This window comes from Leuresthes tenuis, unplaced genomic scaffold (assembly GCF_036924035.1).
Source record: "Leuresthes tenuis unplaced genomic scaffold, fLeuTen1.0.hap1 SCAF_17, whole genome shotgun sequence".
NCBI lineage: Eukaryota > Metazoa > Chordata > Actinopteri > Atheriniformes > Atherinopsidae > Leuresthes > Leuresthes tenuis.
In genome coordinates, this window is record NW_027325371.1 from 12,167,259 (window position 1) to 12,191,543 (window position 24,285).

General features: G+C 39.9%; 1 protein-coding gene and 1 long non-coding RNA gene across 2 annotated transcripts in view; one reads left to right on the forward strand and one right to left on the reverse strand.

Moving 5' to 3' along the window:
* LOC140274018 (transcription factor Sox-9-like) overlaps positions 1–24,285 on the forward strand; it is a 411,498-nt gene that overhangs the window by 48,452 nt on the left and 338,761 nt on the right. The gene's annotated exons all lie outside the window — the stretch shown is intronic.
* Positions 1–24,285, reverse strand: part of LOC140273556 (uncharacterized) — a 52,553-nt gene that overhangs the window by 4,113 nt on the left and 24,155 nt on the right. Inside the window, exon 2 of the long non-coding RNA XR_011908043.1 lies at positions 14,541–14,602. This is a non-coding gene — a long non-coding RNA (uncharacterized lncRNA). The remainder of the gene's footprint in view (positions 1–14,540; positions 14,603–24,285) is intronic.

Consider the following 24,285-nt stretch of genomic DNA (forward strand, 5'->3'; position numbering starts at 1 on the left):
GAAAACTACTGAGAAATCGCTGGCAAGGATTTGCGTCGCTGCCACTTCTTCCCTTTCTTGGTTGACAGAATGCAGAGACAGAGCTACGGTTTTGACATACACCTCCGCATGATAATGGCATTCTGAGCACTGCTTTCCTCAACACTGTGTAGGAAGAAGAAAATGGAGCAAGGATGATAATCCATCAAAAGCACAGACAGAAGCTTCTTTGCCAGTATTTGGTGCATTAAAACTAAACGTATAGATTTAGAATTCATGTAAAAAATCATTTTACTAATTTTAGTTGTAATTTCAGTCAGCGCAAGCACATTTCCATACAAAATAACCCCAATAACTCTAAAATAATGAAGTCTTTACAAAAAAAAATAAAGTAATATATAAATACCGCTTGTTAGATTTTCCAATAAGTTTAGACTTGTGCTATGTTAAAAGTGATACTGAAATGTTCCGAGGTTTGTTAACACATTCCATTCACAGTTGAGAAAAACACATTTAATTCCCATCAGACAAAAATAAATGGCTATAGTTAAAGGGGCCCTCTTTCAGCCTTACATTAAGGCCATTGGACAGGCTGCCATCATACCTTTTCAACATAATCAAATGGAGCTCATCTTCCAATTTGAAGATCATAAGTCACATGTCTGCTGTCTGTCCCCAGTCTGAGCACAGAGACAGGGGAAGAAAGAAAAAAAAAAAAAACTTCCTGGCCTTCTGCCCCCGTCACTTGGAATAGTTGAAGAAGGAAATTCAATTAAAGAACGTTGTGTCCCAGGCGGGATTCAAGGCCACTGTTAACTCAATGATTCAAGAATCATTTGCAAACCGTCACTGACACTTTTGAGCTCATTTTAACCTGATATTTTTGACTGTAGATTGTTTTTTCTTTTAATAATCACACATGTCATCTAGCAAGAGAGCAATGCATCTATAAAAAGGATACTCTTTCACTTGGTTTTCTATCAAGAATGATGATAGTTGCTTCAGCAGATTTGTCAGTAAATCCTCTGGAGAGCAACATGCACTTTGATTTGTCTGAGTTTATCTGTAATTTAAGTTCCACTCTCAACTACTTTATCACATCACAGCATATTTACATGACACTAGACAAAAAGATTTTAAATCATTGTGTTAGTGCAACCATAACCAGACTTTTAAAGTCCATGTAAACAATTCAATCCGACCAAAATTATAAAAATGGAGCTTCTCAAAGCCAGTCCAACACACACAGATAATGCATTTGTGAATAAAATCACTCCTATACACTCAGCTAGGGCCTTTGGGCATTCTTGACATGTGCCGCCATTCCGTTATTTTATTTCTTCTTTTGAAAACAGGGCGGGTACCTATCGCTTTTCCAGTTTCAATTTCCAGTTAAATGTATCTGAAGTCTCAGGCTACCTTGTAGTCTCCCTTACTTATAGCATTTTCAGACTGTTTCTCTACTCTAGTAACATTCTGATTTTATAACCAGAGCATCATCTGATAGAATCACCATTTAGGTAACAAAAAGACAACTGTGCAGTGAATTTGCCTATACTGACATGTGTGATGATCTCAGACCAAAAAAAGATAGAATATCAAGAAAGTTGTATCACACAGTACACAGTGAAATGGCGGTGGACATACTTCAGTTAATAACTTGACTTCCATCCCATCAATGTATACTGGGACAAGGACGGTGGTCCTATTAAATGTCAAAGTCAAGCTCTAACCATAGCTCAACTGCATGTAAATATGCTGACTCTTAGAGTAGACTGATTATGTTCTTTATACTCAAGTCAAAATAATTCCCAGAGCATCCTGAGGAGCAATAATGAACCAATCAAAAATCACATCAGTATTCTGTCATATATAGATTGGAAAAACCTCAGTCCATCCCTCCGTGCTCTCTTTAAAATATGATGGAGAAGTATGTTTTAGCAGTGGTGGGTTCTGGTTCTGGTACAAATGTACATCCCTTTTGAAGTTGCATTCAATAACAATTGGGAACTTGGAATTTACAACTTTCAACTGCAAAAACATAATAAAACTCCCACTGGAAGTCAGAATGAATTCCTACTCAGGACATCAGATGAGGTTTATCAACCCTTAACTTCTACTTTTTAAGTTGGGTAGATGGTAGCTTACAAAACAAACAGAGTTTTTCGTCTCCATTCATTTAAAATATTAAACAAAGCACTGGTAGAACATTATTAGCTCATCTTTTTCTCAATTAACTGAACGACTACTGATGAGAATTTACTGTTAAAACAAAGGATGGGAGAAAGAGTTCTGATGTTCAACAAGTGAAGTGCAGCAAATGCAGAAGAAATGTTCATTTGTCAGTGAAGGTAAAGATGGGAAGGCTGGATAATTCCTCTTTGAACTGCAATGTAATAGTACCCTACAATTTTTAACGGTTCACTGAATGACATTTTCAAACTCAGGCAGCCCCAAACAATGTGCCAAAGTTATGTTTTTTTTTCAGGGTTCTTGAGTTGGTAGTCACTTCAAACACCCACATATATGCTCTCATAAAGTGAATCTTCGGAGAACATAAAAAGTCAAACTTAAACTTGCAAGTTTGCTCAACCAACTCTGTTTTATGTAAATCTACAGTTTTATGGGAGTTCTGCAAAAAACTTGGCAGATTAAGAGAATGTAGGCAGTCAAAGTGGCTTTTCCAGTAAACCATTTAAAATTTATTTGGTGTGCTGGTTTATTTTATAAGGGCAACAGGTTCAGGTAGATACTGGATCAAGAAACCTGTCAGTGGGATGCAAATATGTTTCAGACTGAAGCTGCACTCTATGGTCAAATGACAGCTCAGGTCCCTCTTCATCCACTCACAGACAAAGGTGCTCCCTGCCTCTGAGTTTCTCTCACCCAGACCTGTTACCTTGGCAACAAATGCACTGTTTCCGAGTGACACAAAGCCTGAACTAAAAAACCTCCTTTCAGGTTGAAAGCTCCAAGGGTTGAGGGGAAAACAGCAATAACAGGACGGTGGGGAGAGAAACTGAATACTGGGAAATTGCTTCACAGAGTTTCTGGAAGACTTGGTAAAATGATTCTTTCTTTCCTCTCCCTTTAAAAATACCTTTCCCTGGCACCAGGCACCATAGGTAGTTACGTGCTGGTCTCACTTCTTTTATATCCTTTCTTATATTTCCGTTTCTCTTTTCTTTTTTTCAAGCTATCATACTGTGCTAAGTGAGTTATCATGTACACCAGAAGGCTGGAGTTGCATGTGGCTAAGCTAAGCCTCCAGATGAGGTAATGTTTAGAGAGTTGGTGAGCCAGGAGAAGGGTTGGTCAGGTCTTGATTAGCTCAAGGGTAGGGGCTCTCTCTAATATTGGACACCCCTTTGTGTGGTGAGATTACTACCTTATGAAAAACTGCCCCTGCTGACACGCCTGATGGGATCAGAGCTTCCTGCTCGCTGTATCATCCTGCTTATGAGCTCTCCACACACGGACCGACGGGAGAGAAAACACGCAAACACTGAACACACACACACACGCTCTTAAAACTTTCAGAATCAACAAGCACGAACACAGGGAAATCGTGTCTCTCACACAAGAGCAGCTTATATTTAAACAAGCTTGTAGAGGGACCTGTAAACAGTCATGTATGCGGCTGCAAATATCATCACTTATAGTTCCTAGTTTATTTCCAGTTGCTTATGTCACAACCACAACTGATGACCCTAAGATGGGAAACAACCTGTATTTATTAACAAGGCCAGATGACAAAGAAACACACTCCGGCCCACAAACTGTGGTAGTTTCCTCCGGTCAATCTCCAATGAAAATCACATGATAGACCGCATTCTACATCAGAGTGAAAGAAAGAAAAAATCCCCCACAAAAACATCAACAAACAAAGTAAAAAAAAAACAACACAACAACAGAGGATTAAGAGGAAAATCTTTGAAGAAATTTGATCCTAGAGGTTTTCTTAAGGCTTTTGAGGCTCTAGGATGATTTCAGTTATTTGATATAAATTCTGATGGTCCATTAGTTCAAAATAAAGCTCTGCTTATAAGAGACGTGTAAACAGAAAGTTACAAACAAATACTGCATCAGAGACTGAAACTGAGCTTTATTCGATGTGTGATTGACTGTTAATTAGCTGTGGCCTTACTTCACAAACTCTTTCCCAAACAAATCTTGGCTAAAACCAAGGACAACTAAATAAATGCAGCAGTCGGGTTTGCTCAACCTCACCAAAACTTCAATACCTCTCGATTTCTACTGTGTGGGAGTCCACACCAACAAACACAGTGAGCTCTGTGAAAACAAATAAAAGCTACAAGCTACAAGCACACATGCATACACACAAACTAGTTGGGGACACTGGCACAACCTTGCGCCAGCGGTCCTTTAAACCAGTCATGTGAAACGACCCATTCCCTTCTGCAAATCAGATTACATCTCTGAGCTGAGCTGAGGTCTGCAAGTACACACCCACATTTAAAGCTCAGGGCTCATGTCCCCACAACACTCATACACACAACACTCAGCCTAATCAGATTTTGTCCCAGAAGCTCTCCTGTCTATGTGAATGTACACAAACTGCCTGAATCAGCTAAGAAAGGAAGTACTAGCTCAAAAAAGATTCGACAAATGCAAAGCATTTACCAACAATGAACTGTCAACTGAAATTTACGTAGCAAAAACCACAAATTCTCTTGAAAAGCAAAATGTTTCTTTGTCAAGGAAAATCATGGAGGGCTGTGATAAGCTTCCTCTCTGCAGCGTTGTTTCAACTGCTGTTTGGCAGCTCTGCTGTGGAATGAGCACATGTGGAAACATGTTTATGGTGCATTTGGTAGGAATGCAAATGATAGATGATTCACAAATCACATATTCAAATCCTACTCAGGTTACCAAGCACTGGTATATTAAAAACAGGAAAATTCCTTTATTCTGCTTAAATCAGTGTCAAATTCGCCTCAGTTGGTGATTTCATTATAAACAAGCTTAATCGTTCCATTGAATGATTTATTTCAGTGGATAAATATGTACATGGATAGCTGAATAAGCAAAGAGTAGCAGAACAATTAAACATTCTAAGTGTGCAAATACTTAAATATTGTTAGTGTCTATGGTGCCTATGTGGTGCTGAAGATTTTTGAGTCTCTGTGAATGAATTGCAAAGTTTTTTGCTTTGAGACTGTCAAGTCACAGTGTGAAACAAGCTGTTTTGCTTCCTGTTGGTGGACTAATTTGCTTAATCAAACCCAGAAAGCACAGTCCAGCCCTACAGGATGTACATTAAGTCACCACTCTGGTTATCAGAATACTCTTAAGCTACATCAGACTGTCCCTCTGGCCTAACCAACAACCAAATCTAATTTCCTTATACATTTCAAAGGAGCTTGAAGTACTTCTCCATAGACTGGAAACACCATCACTGCTGTGCCTGTATCCAATATAATGATCGAAATCCTTCCGAGGTGTGCTGTGTAGCTCAATGTCTGCGCTGCCTTTGCCCTTAGTGCTGCAGAGGTCAGTGGGTGGGAAGTTGTGGGTGGCTGGAAGCTAAGATGACTGTGTCCTCAATGGGGTGTCAGGACTCTGTCAGTCAGTCCAACTCAAGTTCAGCTCAAGCGGGGTCATTCTGTCCTCACAGTGATATCCGAGTAGACCAGCAATGGAGACCAGCAGCATGGAGAATGGAGGAGCAGAGGTACCGCGCCCTGGGTTAGATTGCACTGGATGCTCAGATAAGACGACAGGAAAGGGCAGAACGGGGCAGGGCAACACGGGAAGCTTAGGCTTTTGTTACCCTCGGAAGAGCTCACTCAACCCTCAGATCACCTGCCACACCTGTGGAGGCAAGAAACTGATTCAGTTGCACAGCACCGCAGCCTGGAGTTGGGATCTGGTCATCTCAAATTGTACTCCACATAAACCATACAGCATTGCATACAACGAGTTACTGTACAGGTATTTCAACGTGTTTTGGCCAAAAATTAAAAAAAACAAAAAAAAAACATATTTCCTCAGACAGAGGCTGTTTTTGTTTAACTCTATGGGTTAAGATATGCAGCCTGTATTAAGTGTGGATCTTTATTTCTAATTCTAATTATTAGTATGACTTATCATAGTATCATAATGCCTTATTTTAAACGTCTGGAAAAAAATCTGGGATGTAAATACATAAATACTTTTTCACATACGTGTCGACAAGAAGTCCATTCATTTCTATGGGAATCCCGTAATCTCCGTTAGGTGAGTGAAATTCTGAAAACATTTTTCTTTTTTCTCTCCAGAATTTACTTTGAATGCTCTAAAAAGTTTAACTTTTCCTGTTGACTGCAGACAGAGATGGCACCGTGTGCCAGGAAATTGGAAAAAAAAAAAATAAAAATTAGCACACAACCACACTCTTAACATTTTCTACAATATAGCAGATTTAATTTTTTAGCAGAGCTTCTACTGCAAAGGATATACAGTACATGCTTACCATATGAAGCAGCTTACTGAACTGATCTGGGTGGTTGAGAATTAAGGTATCAAAGGTAAAATTCTGACAAACACTTAAACAAGTGCAACTGCAAATGTTTAAAACAGCATGTTAATGTCATTGAAATATTAGATAAAGCTGTATAAAACTGTATAAACTAAACTACTGGTCTTTGTTTTGCACATTTTAACGACAGATACACTTATCCTTTTCATTTTCCCTTGCTTTCCTCTCTTCATTAACCAACTCTGTTGGGGGGCAGTCTCTATTTGTTCATGTCAACCCCAACCCTGGCCATTGCAATGGGCTTTACTTTTAAATGGATCCAAGTTTTTATTTAAGGAAATATGGGACAATTACGTGTCAGTGTTTCCAATGATATTTTTGATCAGGGGTCCCCAAACAACCAGGCCGCAAAGCATTTGTTACTGGGCAATGAGAGGTTAGACCAAAAAATGAAATAAAAAGACAATAAAAATAAATATCTTGAATAATAAGCACATAATGACAAATAAAATAACAGTCTTTTTTCTGTAATAACACTGAACTTAGCATAGTCTGCACATGACCCAACAAGTGTTTATAAATGTCCCTGGTGAATCTACAGAGTGCCCATCAGTTTGCAAATAAAGTTAATAATAAAGCTAATAGTCAGAAATGAGACCACTGAAAATAGAACTTACACTTCCAAGATGATAACTGTGGAGCAAAGTTTGCTGGAGTGAATCCATTTCATAACTTAATGAGTAACGCTTGCTGTCTCCCGTTATACCTCAACTGGACTGCAAGCTCTGACTGAGTCAGTTATGTTGACGAGTTCCAATATTTGCATGAGTTCACACAAGGAAATATGTGCCACGTGAATATTATCAAAACACTACTTGCGTGCTATAATGACAATGTATAAACTACATCTCTCCCCTACTGACCCCTAATCCAACTTCTCACACGGTCAAATCAACCGCCAGATCAACCTCAAGATCAAAGTGCCTCTCTCCTTGCACAGAGTGCTGCAAAACAGAAACTTTAGTGACAGTGTCAGTAACCAAGATGGGAGACATGTACTGCAGAAGATGGAAAACAAAGAATATAGTCGCACATCTTGAAATAAACATTTTATGCTGAATTATGCTGTTAAATCTAGTTTATCTCCTACCCAAAAAAGCAAAAAGGTGCATTTACCAGTGTCATATGCTGACCCACTTTTGGACTGAGATCTCAAGAACATAATGAAATTATGTGAAGCAACTGTTCAACAACAGAAAAATAGACAACCCAGTCTTTCTCATTTAGTTACTGTGAATAAAAAATGTTTTACAAGACTGAGTTTAGCAGAAGAAGAAAAAAATTAGCGATGAATCATTATGTCTCATATATGCCACCCAATGATCCTCTATCACCTTTTTAACTCAGCGGCCAGTGGAAGTAGAGGCCAGGAGTGGTCACAGGAGCTGTGAAATGTTAGTTTTAGAGCAAAGGTAAACAGCCTCTCCTATGGTGGGCCTGTACCCTACACAGAGTAAGCACATGTTTCCCATTGTGGTTAAAAGGGATGCAGATTAAAGTGTAGCACAGCCGGAGCCTCAACTATACACCCCATGGTGGGATCACAGTATTCTCAGGTCTTTTGCGGCCCAGTTGGTAGCAGGCTGGTGTGTAGGAAGAAGGCATGGTCAGATGTATTAGAAGAGCCAGCCAGAATCCTCTAGAGCCCAAATTTGAAGACTTTCTTTGGACCTGAGGAGGCAGACAATGTTGACAGAGCTGCCTGAAGGAAGCTGACGGACAGTCACACAAACAGAAACTATCATTAAGAGTTATGAAAAGGTGTTGAAACTGAGCAGATTTTGCTTTCAGAGGCCCAATAAAGAAAAAGCGATCACCTTCAAAGCTCATTTTAAGCAATGAAAAAAGAAGTTACGGGAAAAACAAAGAAAAGATTAGACTGCAAAAAAATGACTTATGGCCATTAGCGAATGCTGTTGAATACTTGGTTTTCACCCCAGGACCTCAGGGTCAAACAGGCCACATTCAGGTACCACAGGGGACAGTTAAAGCAGGAGACTGTGACTGTGCAGCCAATTAAAGGACACTCTAAAAAGGCAAGCAGTGCAAGGGACATTGAGGAAGATATGCATAGTGAAGCATATCTGCACTTACCAAAAACTGCCAATTAACCAACACCACATGTAGTTCAGCTGTGACTGCCGTGGTTGAAGAGCCTACATGTGCAGCAAGTAAAAAGACTTTCTGTACAGGGCAAAGAAGGATGTAGAGGGAGGGTTGAACATTCATTCCGCCAGTCACACCCAACATTAGTATCTCTGCTGAGTGGTTTGAGGGATGTAGAGTGTTTGTGGGTTTGCTGAACTTTAATTGAGCAGTCAGAGATTTATTAAGAAAATGTTGTTTTTTTTTCATTTTATTTGAATGTCTAAGATTTATACACAGAATGTTAAGTTTTGACCAAGGAGGAATAAAACTTTTTTTTACACATTCAATGTATTTTAGTCTCTATGTGAAAATGAACAGACTTTAAACGACAACATGAGGCCGACTTGGCTTTGCAAAATATAGAGTCTAGTACGCTTTGTTCTACCCAGTGAGTTGGGACTCTCACCAAGACAAGTTTAACATGAGTATTCCAGAAAATTAAGATCCATCATTCTTAACCTTTTGGCCTCTCATAAACTTGCATAATTACATGTTATGTGTCTGTCAGTCTTGCAGCTCTGGTTTATCTGCTTCTGTGTATGTTTGTGGGAGGAATTGGGCAGCAGGAATTGTGTGCAGGGTGTTTGTGCAGATTTGCAGGACCTTCTCACCCACAAAAACACTGTGTGGGTGAAAGAGTACGGCATGTTAATGAGCATGTGCGTGGTCATGTTTTGAAACTGGAAACAGATTTATGCAGTGATCGGGATTGGCCCTAAAAAGGTCACACTGAGTAAGTTCACCCTGCTCAGTAAACCCTCAGTAAGCCCTTCTCATTCTCCGATCCAGGTGACTCTCAGCCATGGTTTCATGACACACAGAACAGGCACACAAGTACCACTTTCTCTCATTATATCAGTAGTTTCCGATTCCAGTGACGCCACAATGGCATTCAGTTTCTTTGATTAATTGTTTCCTACAGGGCTCTCAGAGTGTTTCCATTTGAAAAAAATAAATGACCAAAAAGCTCCTCTGGACCCTTGATTTGCTGGATCTAAACACCCCTTCAGCCTCAAGCACAACCACAACACAAGATGCCTTGGCATGGCTTAAAAAATATTAGTCACCAAACAGAGTTTTCCCAGTGACCCCGATCACAGCATTAAATGGGATAGAGTTAGTGGGTATATCTGTAAACCTATCCTGATTACAAACATCCCTCAGCAACACATGTAAAATAACACACAAACTGCTCATCAAAGCCAAAGAGCATACCACTGCATACATATGTGCATGTCCGCATGTGAATGTCAGGGACTGCGAGAGCGGAAAATGGTAGGATGAGGAACACATCTGATTCGGCTTCCTGCCAAGGATTAGGAGCAGGCAAATATCGTCAATAATAAACAAATGACTAACATTCCCGGCCTGTGTGGTTACAAGCCCCAGGGCTCCAGCTAGAACCCAGCAGGGTCTGGATCCAATCCCTGCTGTTTATCAGAATGGCCACTTGTGAAACCTCCATGATAAACACTTGGGGGACAAACCAAAAAATGTCTAACAGAGCAGTCTAACCAAATCACTCCTCCTAATTTGATTTAGAGATCAGACCACTAAAGCCACAGCCTGATATTCTGGCCACGCTGTTACCACTCCATTATTCACTCTGAGGCTGCTTTCTTGTTAACCTTATTCTGTAAGGTGATGATTTGCTGACTGACTTCTTAAGTGACTGACTCATATTATAATTTTTGGGAGATATTCAGAAAAAGATGAACAAATAAACAGTACCTGATTTTAAAAGAATTATTTCAGTTTTACAAAAGTTGCATAATTTTTTTTATTGTTATCTTTTAAATGAGTCAGCTTCTGAATGACAGCAGAGCAGCTCACCTGTTCAGAATTACTGACAAAATATTGATTGTTTGTCTGGGTGTCACCATGGAGATATTGCAAAGGAACGCTGGACAGATAACAGAATGGGCCATAAATTCCCTCAAGGAGTGAGAGGATTACATAATTAGCACAATTTAATGAAATTTTAGATCAAAGGTGAGGGTCGGTTGTAATATTTTGCAATAAAAAAATTGCAGAAGAGAACAATCCTCCACTGGGAATGCATACAGAGAATGTTTTCCCCATCTTCTCTCCTTTGTACTATGTGACATCAGTTGAAAGGCTTCACTAGTTCTCAACATGGGTGGATATTTAGTGGCCTTAATCTGACTCTGTATGCGTGTTTGTGGGTGCGCTAGGAAATAAAGTCGGCCTTTCGCTCTAATCCACCTATTTTGTTTCGGTCTACTGTTCGGATTCTAGATGAAAAAGTGTAGCGATGGTAACGTTTTGCTTTCTCAGTTTGTCTCGACCAACAGTGCGATACCTGCTGGGCCCGGGGACTTTCTAGGCCTGAGGGACTCTGCTCCTTTAACCCTGACCCTAAAAGCAAGTCCTTGGCCAGCACAAAAGCCATCTGGGGTGCGGCTGGGAGCTTAAGCAACAAAATAACTCTTTCAAGCAGCACTCTGCATGGTACTGACTGCAGGGCGTTGAGGTTGCCACTACCAAAACTCTGACTGGACCTCTTCCTTTTCCACCCATCTAATCCTAGCCTACATGACTGACTCCAACTGAAAACCTCACACGCCAGAGGTGGGAGCCAAAAGCACTGTCAGATTCAAAAAAGACCACCTGCTCTTCAAACTAAATTGCACTCACAGAATGCAGTGGGGAATAGATAGAATGAAAAGACAGGCAACAAGAGAAAAATAAAAGGAAAGACAAGTCACTATTCTCCCTCTGTGATCTTGGCAGACAAAAGAACAAATTGTACCTCTGCGTCATAGCTCCGAGGGTCAAAATTGGCATAGGGTCCCACTCAGCACTGTTTGTATGTGAACATGTTGATATAGGGTCCATCAGTCCCCACATGAGAGCAAGAGAGGTGCACAGGCCCACCTTTCAGCCTTTCATCTTGCTTTCTTTTGTATTCCGCTACTCCGTGTCTCTTGTTTCTCTCCACTATTGGCTAGAATTGACTGTTATTATTCCAAACAGTATTATCTTTATTAATGCCACAGGTCTCAGGACTATGCACTCCCTTGGAGTCGGGTCTGGACAGAGTACCAAGCAATCTCCCTAGATAAAAGCTCAGCAGAGAGCTGTATGCAAGCCAGACAGCTTGGACAGGCCTTCATCCTCACTTCTCATTCTCAGAGAGAGGTAGATACCCTACAAAGACAAATATGACTTTAATCTTAGCACTATCAATCAGGTAGAAACATTTGAATAGAGAGCAGGTCTGTGAAAGGCTATCAAAGTCACACAGGGTTAGCCACTAGTCAGAAAAAAATAACTGTACTACTTGGAAACATATTTGCATAACAATATGTAGAAACTTTTGAAAACCTAGAAATTGGGAGTCATGAAACTATATCTTATGGTTTATGATGGTGCCCTCCATTTCTACTGTGGCTTATATTGTCAGTGGCTGGTATGAACTTGGAGCTGAGACCATTTCCCAAAGTCAGCCATGCATGACGAGTTATTTTAAAGGTGGTGTGGAGAGCTGACGTGTGGCCAGGCCAGGGCAAGGCAGCGGCTGGGGTCTCAGCTTAGTGCCTCAAGCCCCTCGCTCCAGTGAGGCACGCAGCATCAGTTCCTGGCCAGAGCCTGGACACTGATTTATGGGACAGGGGGATTACGATCAAACCAGCCATGAGGACCACCCAGAATATGGCACAGGACGACAGCCACACAAAACAGTCATGCAAAATCAAATACTTTTTAAAAAATAGACACTAATGTACACATTATGACAAATATCCAAAACAAATACCAAAATATTACTATATACACACACACACACACACATCTCTCTCTCTTAATCTATCTCCTAATCTTATATATATATATATATATATATATATATATATATAGATAGTTTAAACTTCCCAAAAATAGATCAAACAAGCATGTAAACAGTGCATAATGTGTGTCATGGTTCTTAACCACTCAAGTGCAGCAGGAGGAATTAATGCACTGAAGCTTCTTCATTTGCACAAAGTAAGGGAGCCAACTTTGCTCATCGGAGTTCATCTGCATCCACAAGATGTGCCTTGTTAGAAAACTATTCCTGCAAAAGTGCATCATATCATTTCTTTTCTTCCAACTCCAATTTACATGATGCATAATTGAAGGTTGAAGACTTTTGTCATTTTCTATCTCAGCTGACGAAGCTTTCCATGTGGTAACAGATGGAAACCAAAGGGGTAAGAGACCGATTCTCTCAAATTGGTGACATTCAACTTGATGAAGTTAAGTTACTTGATGAATAATTTCCTTTTTTGATATAGATCTGGACTCCACGTCCTTATTTATCCACCCTAAGTCACTATCCTTGTCAAGAACATGTGCAAATAAACTAAGCCAAAGAGGAATAGTCAAAGAAAAGCATACATTTCTCACTTGCCAGGGCATAACACAACGCAACCTCAAGGCAGCAGTTGGATGAGTTGAACAATAACAGTCAATGACAAATCGGACGCGGTGCATTCCTTGAGCAAACACTGATCTCATAAAGGGAGACAGGTAGGTAAACACTCACCTGCCCAAAGCTAATAAGACATGTGGCCCACACATATACACACACCCACACACACACACACAGACTTACACAAGCATATATTGGGACTTGTCAACAAGTGTAGACTGCATGAAACTACGAGTGCATAAATCAAGCTTGTAATCTTTTTTTCATGAAAAAAAAATCATCAAAAGAGAAATTTTATACTTAGTTTGCCATTATAAAGCACATGTAAGACTGACCTTACATATAATATAACCTCCTTAAAACATATCTGAATATGTGTAGATTGAAAATGGCTGCCCAATTGTGGGTCAGGAAATAACTGATGACTAGATTCTCTTTCCTACAAAACTCTTTAGACAGCACCACTTTACTTAGTGGGATGCACAGTCAACACTTCCTGACCATGTGGCCTCCGTCAACGGCCTTTTGATTGGACACTAAGACGTAGAGAGTATAGAAAGAAGAGGAAGCAGTGGTGGCAAAGAGTGGTGGTGGAGCTGGCTGCCAATGATCACATGAGGAAAAAAAAAAAAAATTCCTGTTCGATTTCCTTGGAGATGAGTCAACAGCAGGTTGAGGGAGAGCAGAGAGGGCTGGGGGGCACTTGCTGACCTGCTGTAGTTAACAATTCATCACCGTATCCGGATCCCAAATGATTGGGCAAACATGGAGTGCTACGGAGGCAAAAGGGCCCCAAGGGGCTGAGAGAGGGGCATTACCCTGGGGTGACACAGTGACAGGCACACACTGGTTGGTAGAGGGTGGACCAGTGGGGAAGGGAGGGGGCATGATGGGTTGTGGGAGAGTGGCTAAGCAAACAGAGCACTGCAGGCTACAGTACAAAACAGTACTGATGGCTGCAGCCTCGGAAAGCAAAGTAATTAGATGATTTGTGTAAAGATGCCATTTTGAGGATAAGAACAATCTTTCAAGTACACCACAACAAACATCACCCAGTAAATTCTGTTCCAGTTCCTCGTGTTAAGTTAAATAGTTAACAAGATTTGGCTACCAGTTGTGCCAACAGTAAAAGTAGGAGTTGCATCAGTTTTATAAGCCTGAACCACAGTAACACAATATGTCTCTGGCATATATCCACAGTTACAGAACATTTTGCACATCTGGGTGAGCCACAAAGCTGCAGAGCGAAACACGACTGACTGAACACAAAAGCTTGTAGAAGGACATAACATCACTCTATAATATCTACAATAGCCCTATGAGAACACATGGTTTAGCATGTTCCACACAGAAAAAGGTTTACAAGAGACAACTTTAATGATGAAACACCACAAGCACACTGAGATGATTAGCTGCGTCTTTAGAATCACATAAACTTACCAGAAGATCCCTCGGAGGCAATTAAAGACTGACATCTCATTCCAAGAATGTGGATTCCTTCACTGTGAAAAAAAAGACAAATGTCATTTCACACACTGATTATACAGTAGTATTCCAAAGCTATACCCACTAACACTTCAGTCTCTAGTTTCCCTGGAATGTTACTTTAGGTGAAACAGTATTAGAACATGTAACAATCAGAATCATAAATACTTTACTGAATCCATGGGGAAAGTGGGCAACATGATGTAAGAGTGAAAAATAGCTCATTGCAGAAAGGGACCAGTTTATAAGGCACTGACCACTTTAGAGCACAGTGCCGTCCATGACAGATTGAAGACAGAAATAACAGATGAGCAACGGGTGGATCACATCATACAGATGAAAAACCGCAAGCCTTCAATACTCTACTTATACTGGGCCAGACTTTACGTAGTGTCATGTTTTGTCTCAGTCAGCAGAAGTTTTCATTTTAACTTTATGCACTGTCACAGCTTGGTTTGCTCTCTGGAATGGCAAACCAAATCCCATTATCCAATTGGCCGGCAAACTTTGAAGGGTTGAAATGCCACCATTACAGCAGACCTTTCAGTGGGCAGCGGTGTGCGGAGGGTGTGTGAGCAGAGAGGACCATTTACTGGTTCGCTTCTTCTACCCACGTCAGAGAAGAGTGCTTTCATAAACACTGCTAAAGCATGCCCTTCCTTTAGCGGGAATTAGGATCCTCTCAAAAATAATCCACCCAACAAATCTCATAAATGAAAAACAGAACCTTCACAGTGTTAGAAAAAGAAGGAAAAGAAAGGAACAAAAACAAGCATGATTATGATAAAAATAGCAGATGTTAAGAGTCACTTCTCGAAAGGTGTGTCATTCAGGGAGCTTGGGACAAACTTTTGGCAGCGGTTGAGGTCTAAATTTAGCATATTCACTAAAATAAAAAAGTGAGTTCAGTCTCTGGCATTGGCCGTTTCTCCTCCCCAATTTATGACCTCAGTGGTGAAGCCAGCGTCACTCATGACGAAACACTAATCATATAAAACAACAGAAAAAGACCTCCTCAAACACGAACTTGTCAAAATTCAACATTTCCTGAAAATGATCCTATTATATGGATCCAGGTCCAAAACAAGAGAAAAGTAGTTTTCTGTGCTCTAAATTTAGAAGAGAATTACGTTGTACCTGACAAGCTTAAAAACTAGAGCCTTCTCATTAAATTTGTCTGTATGAGTGTGTGTACAGAAAGCAAATAAAGTAGGACACAAGCATTGGGTTAAGATATGAGTTTACAGTATCCATACAGGCTGGGGAGGATGCCCCTCGGCAGAATGAAAGTAAGTGAAGCAGAAGTTCCATCTAAGCTCAAAAGCATGCAAGAATCTGGCCTGTTACTAAAACACAAGCATAAACAAGGGGTGATGTTAGGGATTACACACTGCATAACTGCCGCAGGAAATGGCAGGCAGCACAGGTGTAGCCATCGCCGCCGACGGATTCGTCCCTGTCTCAGTTCTACCAGTCTGACTGACAGCTCATCATTTCCTCTTGTTGGCTGTGTGAAACCTGTGTAAACATCTGTATGCTTGTGTGTGCGTTTCTGTGGACACACAGGTGAGGATGACACACACCATGGGATTACTTCAGCTAATGTCATGTCAAAGAAGCCTTGTGGAACATTACCACACATTCTTCATCAGAGAGAAATCTTTTCAAGAAATCTGTGTCTGACTGACTTTTGATTTGTCTCTTGATTCCTTGAGAGTTCAGTCCAACGTGAAAACGTCTGCGACAGCAATGGCTGCAAAGATTTGATTAAAAGAAAACATTTTGGATGTCTCTAATCAACAGAAAAAGTTAAATGCTATTCTTTTTTTCTTTCTCAACAAAGTTTTCTTTTAAGGAGAGCTACATGGAAGAGAAGGGGGAGGAAAGCATATTCCCTCAGTGAACAGCACCCTCTAGAGCAACATGCTACATTTAATCCTGCACCTTCCTCTCGTTTCTGTGGACAGTTTCTGTAGGAACTGCAGAAAACTATGACACAATGCAAGACTCACCAGCACCATTCAATTTAAAGAAATCAAAAGCAATTCTGTTAACTTCTCATATTGATCAAATAAGTACACCGAGGTATTTTCTCTTTGAAAGACACCAAATTAGCGGGTTGTCTTGTTTTCTGTCTTCCACATGAGCCACAGGCAGTGTTCAGGCTGAGCCACTCATTTTCCCCAAAGTTACCTGATAATGAGGCAGGCAGTTATTAAGATGTTTGCTTTTATCGTGTGCGATGTTATTAGGTGCGGTTTACAGTACACAGGAGAGATTAAGGCCGTCTATGCATGACAGAAAGAGCTGAGGACTTTGACAATAAGCCAGCTAACCACCACAGTGAAGCGGGCCGAGAAATATGAGCGCACTCTAGGACATGGAACCCAGCAAGACAAACCATTTTCTCTCACTCTCATTCTTTCTCTCTGTCTCAGTTGCTGTTTCTGTTTGCCCCAAATCATGTTACACAACCACAAAGGAATGCCTTGTATATCAGAGACAGATTTAAAGCAAGAGGGGGAAAAAAAACAGAACAATAAAGAGAGGATCGTAGAAAGATCTATAGAAGCAGTAGGTGTCGTTTGCTTCCTCTACAGTATGTCTGTATAAAAGGAAAACATGTCAGGGGAATATTGTAAAGGCTAACTGCAGTGACACACACAAGTTCAAACACATACACACCTCACTACTTCACACATACTTATATAAATTGAAACAGCCTGAGAAGCACCAGTGTGCACCAACCAAGGAGCGCTACATTTTTCCTCTATAGTTTTCCATTGCTATTAATAAAAATAGACATCGTACTGTTTCATTACATTTTGTTAGAAATAGGGGAGCTCTTGAAAATCCATCATTCTGTGAGCTTTCAAATTTTCCCACAGTATTCCCACCATTTTTCCAAGCATTTGACCTATGCGCATTAAAGCAGCACTCAATTAGGTCGGCATATGGAGCTGAAAAGGGGCACTCATATGCTTCTCAAATATGACACATAGCACCCACCACCCATGTTTATGAGAGCTGTGTTGCATCAAATAATCTTTTTTTTACTACTAACTAATAATAACTAAAAGATTTGCATTTACAATATTTTAAGGTACTGTTAAAGTTGTTAACTAAAGCCAATATTGCTAAACTGTGGTATAATGCGGGTCTATATGCTGATATAATTTACCCTCAAAGGCTTTGGTGATTTAACATTACATGTACCTTTGTTGCTTCACTCTATCTAGCTGCAAAACAAATTCTGGATCAAAATGTACATTTCTCACACCCTTTTGCTCTGCACTGGTAAAAGGTGTGTGTGTGTTTGTCTATTTGTATGTATCAAGTTAGCAGAAGGTCAGAGCGGTGAAGTATTAGAGCACTGTTTGCTCTCTTTCATGTACTCTTGGGGACCAGCCTGTTTGAAAGTTTGAACAGTGACGTGAGAAACCCGTAAAAACAGGACATAGCACCACTGTGTTTGCTTAAGAACACCCAAAGAATGGGTTGCCATTACAAAACAAATCTCTCAGCCTGCATTCCTCCTGTCCATCAAACCCTACCTGTTGAACAAGATATGACACAGAACGGAAAAGGTTGTTACAAGAAGAGCTGCTTCATGGCGGGGTGACTTGTAATTTGTTAAGAGGTCATCAGTCTCTCTAACCCTCATCTCTGATCACAGAGGGAGTCTTATTCTATGCACAAGAGCAAACGTTTGTGTGATGCCCACAGTTTAATTGATATGATGCACTTTTATTGTGATATCTATAGAGCTGAAACATATAGTTATAACAAAGGAATACATGACAGAAAGTACAACTGCTGTATTTTGATATTTCATTGATAGTTCAAGTTATCGACTGACATGAACGGAAAACATGAATTTCAGTTGCTTATATGTGGCTAATTCCGTGTCATATGCATGTCAAAATTAATAAAAACCTGTTTCCATAAAAGTTAGGACTCTGTAACAGGTCAAATGATCCAAACTGCACTGTGTAATTGAAAATTGTACAAAGATAATAATTGCACAAATAATGCAAAAAAGGTGAAGCAGCTCTGTCATTAGGGAGAGAAGGAACAAGTCAGGGATTGAGCTGAGGCTTTAGATAGATGTTACAGGAAGATATTGTGATAAAGTTCAAAACTTTAAAAAAAATAATAAGGTTTATCTATAAAAATTAGCAAAGAATCAGGGGATTAATCTCCAGAAAATATTCAAGTTATTCAGAGAATCCACAAAAAATATCTGAGTATGAGAAACAACCCTGAAAACCTTTACTGAATGACTGCGATCATCGCGCATACAAATGAAACCTGATTCTGTAGTAGAATCAATGCTTGGGCCGAAAACCCTTACTGAGCACAGTTTATCGCTACATCCAGAAGTTACAACATGCAGAACCCTATTCCAACTATTTTGGAAACAGACAAAAGTGACAATTTTAATTTTAAATCACCTTGAGCTCCAGGTAACAGTGAGGGACAAGAAGACAGAGGACCATGTAATGGTACTGTTTTATTCTCTTATGTCTATATATAAATCACAGTTTAACCCATTCAGACTTAAGGCTGTATTTAAAAACAGCCTTCTTAAGCCTGAGGGTTTTTATCATCTCGAAAACTGTCAATTAAAAACATTATATTTCTCAACCTCTGAAGAAAGTAGAAACATGGAATAAAAATAGTCAAGAAGTTCAATCTTCAGCTTTTATTGTCACGAACTGACTTTGCCTACGTTTATCAATATTCTTTCAAAATTTAAATAGTTAGGGTGTCTTGAAAATGTTGATACGATGTGTCACTCCAGCCTTGAAAGATAAAAAGAAAGCACGTCAGTCCGGATCATAATGGCTCAATAATATTTTTCATCAGAAAGGTCAAATTTGCTCTAATGTAACTTGATAGAAACTGTGTGGAGAAGGTGACAGATGAGACAAAGTTATCGTGATACAGGGTGAAAATAGACCAAGTGGAATCAGACAATAGGAGAGAGTCACCACAGGATTTCAGCCCCTTCTCCTTCCCTCCCCTCACTGCCATCACCCGTGTATCAGAGGAGCCACTGGGAGAACTGGATGTGATTTGTATGTGTGTTTTTGAAGAGAGGTGCTCATAAACAGCCATGAAAGAGGCCCCTCTATTCAACCCGCCAGCAGAGATGCGCTTCACTGGGCCAGCCTTTTGTTTTCCTCTGTTCACAAAACCCTAAGCAAAGAAAAAAAGGGGGGTGATTCTCTCGATCTGTGCAGGCCCAAATGATGCCATTAGATTAAGGTGCCCGCTATGGGTGAAAAAGGCTTCAGTAGTGCTTGAAGTGATTTAAAAGATGCAGGAGAGAGCTGGCCACAAATCCTGCTTGAGAATAACCTTGGAGGAAAATGGAAGGGCAAAATGCCAAGCAAGTGATCATTCCATATTATGCAAAATTGCTCTCAACTCCATGAGTGCCATGGATGTTAAAACAAAAGATGAGGAACATTCCTTTATCACGTGATGAGGGACAATGTGCTGTGGTGGTGCGTGGGGTCAGGAAGTTCACCAAACTTCCCACGCTGCACACTGCACTCCATAGTTAAAGCCTGTAACACTTCATTATTGGCAGGGGAATTTTGTTATCAAAAGAGCCATCGTCTCAACGCTGGTATTGGGATGAGCCTTCAGAAAAAAATAAATAAATAACGCAAACTTCCTCATCAGCGTGACGAGGCGAACACATCAATCATACAACAAGGATGAAAGGAGGACGTAGAAAAATTCTCACAGGACAAAATGTGTTTTTCCTTCAAAATCACATGTGTGTAACGTCACAGTGATAAAAAAAAAAAATAAATACATGTTGCAGCTATGTCATCCATTAATGTAAAGAGACAAAGCTTCTCCTCTTAAACTAAACCCGCTCCAATCAAGCCAGCAGGATATGATTTGAGAAACGCAGCAAAGCGAAGTCAGCGAGTGCTGCAAATCATTGTAATTCCTGTTTATTGAAAGCAATCTAACAGACACTAAACACCTTTACGCCCACATTTTCAGTGACATTAAGTCCGTCTGACATTTCACCTAACAGGAAGAACTTTTCATTTGTTTTTCTTTCGCAAATTATGTTCTAATTTTGGCAGCTGCCCACACCTGCTCTCTCATGACCATCTCTGGGTTTGAATGCTCTGCATACGTCTTAAACAAAGGAGTATCTCAGATCTGAGGCAGGTCAATCTTACTGAAGCCAGTGTTGCATAAAAATCTTACAGTAATGAATATTACATTCAGTCTGAGTCAAGTCGCCTGCCTCATGGTGAAATCTTTTTATGTCACCCATGAATAAAAAAAATAACAACAGAAAATATTAACCGTTTCACATATACAAGTAGAACTTGTTGAGTCATAGCTCACATTCCTAAATTAAGGATAAATAGTGGTTAACTATTGATTTCAAGTTAAGAAATGTGTCCAATGGATTGTTGGGTGATGGCAATTATGGATATGTGTATAACTGTGCAGTCTGTACCATTAAACATACTGTATAATTATATTTACCATATAGTTATAGCCTACTGTACATACCCGTCACAATAGGCCTTCATGCACACACATTTAAATATCATATTATATACCTAAATACCGAGTATATATATATTATACTACAGTTATGTCTATGCACTTCTTGTAAGATGCATTTTGTTGCCTGTATCTGTGACATATACAATAACAATAAGGTTTAAATTTATCTAATCTAAAATTTGTATCGAGGAAATGATAACACCAGAGCATTATGAAGACTTGTGATAGACTGAGGCAGCAATATATTACGCCACTGAATTAATTTCTGTGGAGCCAAATCATTTCTACCAGTACATGCCACTGCTTTGCTTTCCACTCGTTATTTATCAAGAATAGTAAGTGAATGGATAAAATGTGCAAATTCAATATTTTTCATTGGATTGCAATTACTCATAAAAATAACTTGAGGTTGAAACACCTGCCCACATTTTCAATACAAAACACCAGAGGAAATCATTATTTTAACTATAAACACCAGTTTAGCTCACAGTGAATCAGCTGGAAACATGCAGTGACTCAAATAGGCTCCAAACTGATGGGTTTTCCCCTCATTTGGCACATTTCTCCGCTGTCTGGCCTGTAAAGCAATATCCACTCTAACTGGACATCAGGAATGTAGAATGTGCTAAATATTGACCACATTCGGAACATTTATATTTTTTCAGATAAAGCGTCTGTATTCACCGCTTCTCTTCTGAACAGACAGTGATTTCTGCCTATCCTAAAGGTTTTTGCTTTGATACTGAGGTGATAAAAATGAGCCAATTTTTTTTTAATGATAGAATAAGTAACCAACATGCCACATAGTTTGGAAAAAGTTTGGATTTGTTGATGAGAAAATGAAGTAAAACTGACAGACTGCAGTTCATTACACTCAATCGAGCTCTCCTCCACAGAAACTTACACTAAGAAGGTAGTTCAATATCAAACCAGCCATTACTATGTCTAAAAAGCAATTGATATCTGTGTCTTGTCCTCAGGGAGATAAAACTATTAAATCATTTCTGTAGTCTAACACTTATTAACGGTAAACTGTACGTCTTTCTCAAACCCAAATTGCAGTCCTACATGGTGGATTTAATTTCAATTGCTAGATTTGTATTCATATTTAAAATGTATTTTAAAATCTGTATTTTCTATATTTATAATGATTGCAAAATCAAGATGCAGATTCCCAAGAATCAAAACCAGAGTGGACTCTAAACGCTGTGAAGTCAGTGGAAGTCTTTTCCAGGATGTTTGATATGGGTCCTATGGGCTCCTGCCGATACGAGTGAGGAGCAGGTCATTTGGAGACCCTCAGCAAACTACTTGTAAGTGAACAATGCTGCCTCAGTCCCAGCTATCAGGACATCTCACCACAGACCACATGGGGGCTAGTCACACACAGGTAATCAGCCTTGACAGAATGGGACGAGCTCCTCTTCCAGAAACTATAAACCAACGTTTAAACCCTATAAAATTATTTCTGCTGCAAGTCCAGGACAGAAACTTGCGTAGAGGCAGTTCAACCTGAGAGACACCTTTACATTCCACGTCCAGCACTGTCAAGCAAACATTTCAGTCCTCTTTCTTAAGTGACCCTACTTGCACAAGTGCCATCAGAGACTCTCTGTCAAACCGGTTGGTGGCGAGATCACTGTTCATTGTGATGCCAGTCGTCATGGTTACACCCAGGTGTTGCTCATGAACCAACACTGAAGAATTAGAAAGCCAAGGCACTCACAAATCCTTCTCCATACCACAGTGTGTCAATAATCAGGAATGCACTGCCTAAACTAAAGCATTGTTCCACTGCCAAAAAAAATATATTTATAAAAAAAGTCAAAAACATAAGCACTGAAAAAGCCTCTGGCTACTGTCAATTCTGGATGGGAAATAAATTAACTGAAGAGAAACAACAAGAGTCAAAAATGGTAAAATGACATCTTGGTACCTCTCCAGACAGCTTAATGTTGTCTAAAGCATAAAGCCTCTACTGCAGCGTGTGGGGAGATGTATGCTGATGTACTGTGGGGGACCAACGAAAGCTGCAGCTTCTGTAAGACAAAGTCAGAGCTCCTGAGTAGACCAGCTGCTGTCAACAGTTGGATTTCTTTGAACCAGCACTAAGCTCTCAGACGGCAGGAAATATCCTCTTGACGTCTTTGATCCTACCCCATTACAGTATCATTCAAAGTAGAAAATCTAATTTGAAAAAAAGAATATCTCTCAAAGACCTGACAATAGTATCTGATCCGGGTGAACAAAAGCTTCAAAACCAAACTTTTTTTCCCCCCACTGTTCATCTGTCACAGATTATGATTTTTATTACTTTGCCCCTGCGTGTAAAATCTGGAACGTTGCCATTTTGTTGGCTGGAAACTGACTCAAAATCATTTAGCGTCTGTGACAATATCCATCTGTCATATTTTTACGAGGTAACTGCCATGTTTAAGAGTCATCTTGACATAAAGAACTAGCAGCTCAACCAACTCAAACCACAAATCAAAGTTTTGAATCAGAAATGGGTAGTTCTGAGAAAATTCTGTGTGACAAGACAATAGCTAGGCTGTTGTCTCATTTCCTCCTCTCGGTCTTCTTTTTTGAATATTGTGGTATCGCAAAACAGACAAATGCAAAATGGGGCAAACGGATGCGGCAAGAGCGGTAAGGCCACTGCGGAATTCAACGGTACTGAAGAGGTCCTCTGGAGAACTTCTTTGCCTGCGGCGACGAGCCACAGCCGGATCTACTTCAGAGATGCAAGGCCTCGCTGCAAGCCACAACAATAAGCATCTTTGTCAAGGAGGAAAATTGCCATTACACATGAATGTAAATGACAGGAAAGTGTATTGCAATAACTACCCCATTAAATGAGATCCAGGTATGTCTTTGTCAGAAAACAAAAGGCTAATTTAAACATCTGCAGATCTGAACTTGTGCTTCCTCCAGTGTTCGGGATGCCGATCAGCGACTCCCTGAGGAGGTAAACTATTTTAGAGACATTAGAGAATTGAAGTTACAATTTGTTCAGGTATTCTATATTTAGCAGCATATTATTACTTTGTTTGTTTAGGTTTATATAAAGATTAAAGATTACATGTGAGACAGGGCTTAAGTTAAAAACAGGTAAACAAATTACTTTTGTTGACTATGGACCGAGTGA